The 3,868-nt window shown below is 37.4% G+C and overlaps 1 protein-coding gene across 1 annotated transcript in view; it reads left to right on the top strand.

The window, feature by feature from the left end:
- The window catches only part of LOC107712031 (solute carrier family 15 member 4-like), a gene marked incomplete at its 5' end in the record, with an annotated part of 49,531 nt that overhangs the window by 5,884 nt on the left and 39,779 nt on the right, over nt 1–3,868 (top strand). The window lies entirely within an intron of this gene.

Below are 3,868 nucleotides of genomic sequence, written 5' to 3'. Positions count from 1 at the left end.
ACACACACACACACACACACACACACACACACACACACATACATACATGTCATGTTGTTATATGTTAAGTTGCTAAAAATCACTTTTAGAATGATTTTACAGTATGTGGTTGATATTGTGTTCTGGGTGGTTGCTAAGGTGTTGCTAAGTGATTGTTTACTGGGATGTGACCCTTAGATTTGGTCCCGTCTTTGTTGTAAGTCTTAAAGTGTTTTTTATAAGACTTTGTTGTAAGTCTTATAGTGTAAAACAAACCTTGCTTGTTTTAATTATCCACCAGGTGAATCGGAAACTACATTTGCTTAGAAACATACTGAGCCCTGCACATGACATGCGGAAGAAAAAATAGATATTGTGGCCATTCATTTAAGAATATTTGTTCCCACAATGTTTTAGTTAAATCAAGGCCACGGTTTAACTAAAAAGAGGGAACAAATTAATAACTTGTGCAAACTAATTCTTAATTTGTGGCAAACGCAATTACAATTATAAACGCAATTACACATCTTTCTTCTGCATATGCGTGTAAGTGTATTTTCATGCACAATTTTACAATGATTATGCTTTATTACATGACACCAGGTAATGTACATGACTTAAACAGTGTTCTTCCTGTCAGTTAAAGGTCACAAACAGTTTAAGAAAAAAAAAACAAACAAAAAAAACAATCGGCACACATAGATATTTGGCTGCAATAGATTTTTGTTCTGAAATATTCTGGGAAAATGGACCAAAAATATTGATGACTCAAAAAGGTCCTTCCCCAGCTTCCTGATTCAATAGAAATAATTTGACATTCTGTCCTGGGTATGATGGTGTTTCTCTGGAGTGCATGCTCAAGTGTGCAAATCCCCATCTGTCGCTTGTTCTCACACTCACAAGGGTTTCCCCTTCTAAATGAACATGTGCTGCTGTAGATTTGTCTCGGTGGACCGCACAGCCTAAAGGGAATCCAGTGCGAAGTCTTAATAAGGCCAAACTGTGAGCTCTTAATTAGGAGATATCCATAGAGAGAAACACACCAGTGGTAATGTGGGTGAAAATGATATGATGATAGAATGATGCAAACTGGCAATTTCAAATGGAGAAAAAAGTATTTAAACGTGCACGATGATGAAGGGGAGACAGAGCGCTCAGAGGGGCATGTATAAATTACCAGTGCTTAGTCAAATAAATGTAAATGTAATGAGGGAGTAAGCTGGAGAATTAAAAGTGTTAAAAGCACCAGTAGATTTGGGACTGACTGAAGCTGTAGAATTAAATTTAAACATGCTGACTGAGACACGCGCTTCACTTAACCGACTAATATTCTATTGGAGGTGTAAATGTGTGTGTGATACGCCCATGCACACCTGCAGGCATGGATGCATAATAAACCTCTCTTTGAGCTCCGGGCATCCAGTCCTCTGGCGTTGTTTGATTAACGTCAATTAAAATGTACAGATGGTGAAGTATTGTACAGGGTGATGATATGATGATAGAATGATGCAAACTGGCAATTTCAAATGGAGAAAAAAGTATTTAAACGTGCACGATGATGAAGGGGAGACAGAGCGCTCAGAGGGGCATGTATAAATTACCAGTGCTTAGTCAAAGAAATGTAAATGTAATGAGGGAGTAAGCTGGAGAATTAAAAGTGTTAAAAGCACCAGTAGATTTGGGACTGACTGAAGCTGTAGAATTAAATTTAAACATGCTGACTGAGACACGCGCTTCACTTAACCGACTAATATTCTACTGGAGGTGTAAATGTGTGTGTGATACGCCCATGCACACCTGCAGGCATGGATGCATAATAAACCTCTCTTTGAGCTCCGGCCGTCTAGTCCTCAGGTGTTGCATTTCACAGGCGTTATTTGATTAACATCAATTAAAACGTACAGATGGCGAAATATTGTACAGGGTGTTTGAATTAATTACAACCAATCAGATCAAAACAAGAATGGATTGGGCTGTTTTTAACTTTTGCTATGTGCATAAAGCTGGATCTGCCCAAATCTGCTCATTCAGATCATCAAACCCTGTCTGTGCAGGAAATGCCAACGTGAACTACACTGATAATCAGTATAAATTGGTCATTCCTTCATTGGTGGATTTGACCACACATTTGTGTCGCATCTGCTACGTGCTGTATATGCACCCTGGATATGAATTATACCTCAAATTGTATGGCTTTGTAAGTGATCAGACCGAATGTACAAGAAAGAAAAATACTTTTTTAAGAGGAACTCATTTCTAGAGACCAGAATATCATAGAAACTTGGGTGTGGGCTTTTTTGACTTGGGCCAGTGAGCAAGAACGCTCAGAAAGCTTTGGCAACTTCATAGCAACCCCCTGGCATCCACCCAGAACACCATAGCAACAGTGTAAGCTGTGTTCTGATCAATAGGGTCCATATGCAGTGTTCACTGCTCTCTACACCCTGGACATGGGATATCTGTTGAATTTCACTTCACTTGACAAAATGCATTCATTTGGAACACCCAACAAAGTCATCAAACATAGATGACACTTGAGTTGTGTAGATTAGAGGAGTTTGAGCTGTGATGGCATAATATGCTTCGGTAAATAGTGTAAATATGTTCATTTAATAAACGTGTAGAATGCATATGTGTATTTATATAAATATGAATGATTTATTAATTTAATGAATATAAATGTCTTATTTTAAAGTCTAACTGAGTGATAATCGTCTGATGTTTAATATGGAAATAAACGTAATTTAGTTATATTAGATGTGTCATTTATCTTGTTTAACCATAATCATGATGCATGTTGCATTGTAACTGTTCCGCCTCACACACTTTATACCCACAAATAAGCACATACAAACAACACCTGGGACTAATTCAACTCTCTTTCACTGCCTTTATTTTAATCAAACTTCTTTAAATACTCGGTTGATGTGCAATGAATGCTGGGTAATTTCCCTCTCCACTTCCTGTGAAGTCATGTATTGATGTTCCCTTATTCCCTGTGCTGTTCACAGTGGCCTTCAAACTGAACATGTTCACTCCCTTTAAATTGGAATTTCACATAAATGGCACAATACCCTGTGACACCTTTAGCAACCACATAGCAGTGTGCCTAAAACGACTGAACACCACTTAGCAACCTCTTGGCTACCACCTGAGTGACAGTAAGTTTTGCATAGGCAAACCCTACTCAAAAAAATAGTTCCTTATTAATGCAAATGCTTTTTTCTTTGTCAAAACAATCCTAAATTCCCAAATCAGTCATTATTTCCAAATAGTCCTCTTTTAGGTTATGTACTTTTTTTTTCCATCACACATCAGCAGCATGTGAGTGGAGCAATCAGCCATTTATGAAACAGGTGCTCTATGTTATAAGAAAAAAGTTATTAAACCTGTTATACTTTATTATGACAACACTTTTTTTGCAACTATATTTCAATATCGTGATGATACCGTATACCGTGATAAAAGCATTAGCAATTAATCGCAACATGAGAATTTGATACCGGCATATCCCTATTGTGTATTGACATCTTTCCGCGGTTGAAACGATACCGTCTGATGTTCATTCATGTTTATTTCATGCTATAACTAGTAAAGAGGAAGAGATGATCGGTTCATGTGCCGCTTGAACTGAGGCGTGACATCTGTCACCACACATTAAAGAGCCACAAAACGATATTTATTGTTTTTATTGTGACGTTGTCAGTTTCCTCTTTGCTCTGCGATGTATTTTTCACTGCGTGAGAATAGGGATGTAACGGTATGAAAATTTCTTATCACGATTATAGTGACCAAAATTATCACAGTTATCAGTATTATCACGGTATTGTTAAAATGTGCTGGAGATGTTCAAAAAGTACCGACACATAAATCACTTCAAGTTTTATAT

Source organism: Sinocyclocheilus rhinocerous, unplaced genomic scaffold, assembly GCF_001515625.1.
Source record: "Sinocyclocheilus rhinocerous isolate Xijiao unplaced genomic scaffold, SAMN03320098_v1.1 scaffold5287, whole genome shotgun sequence".
NCBI lineage: Eukaryota > Metazoa > Chordata > Actinopteri > Cypriniformes > Cyprinidae > Sinocyclocheilus > Sinocyclocheilus rhinocerous.
Note: the sequence above shows the minus strand (reverse complement) of the source record. Positions and strands in the feature narration are given on the sequence as shown.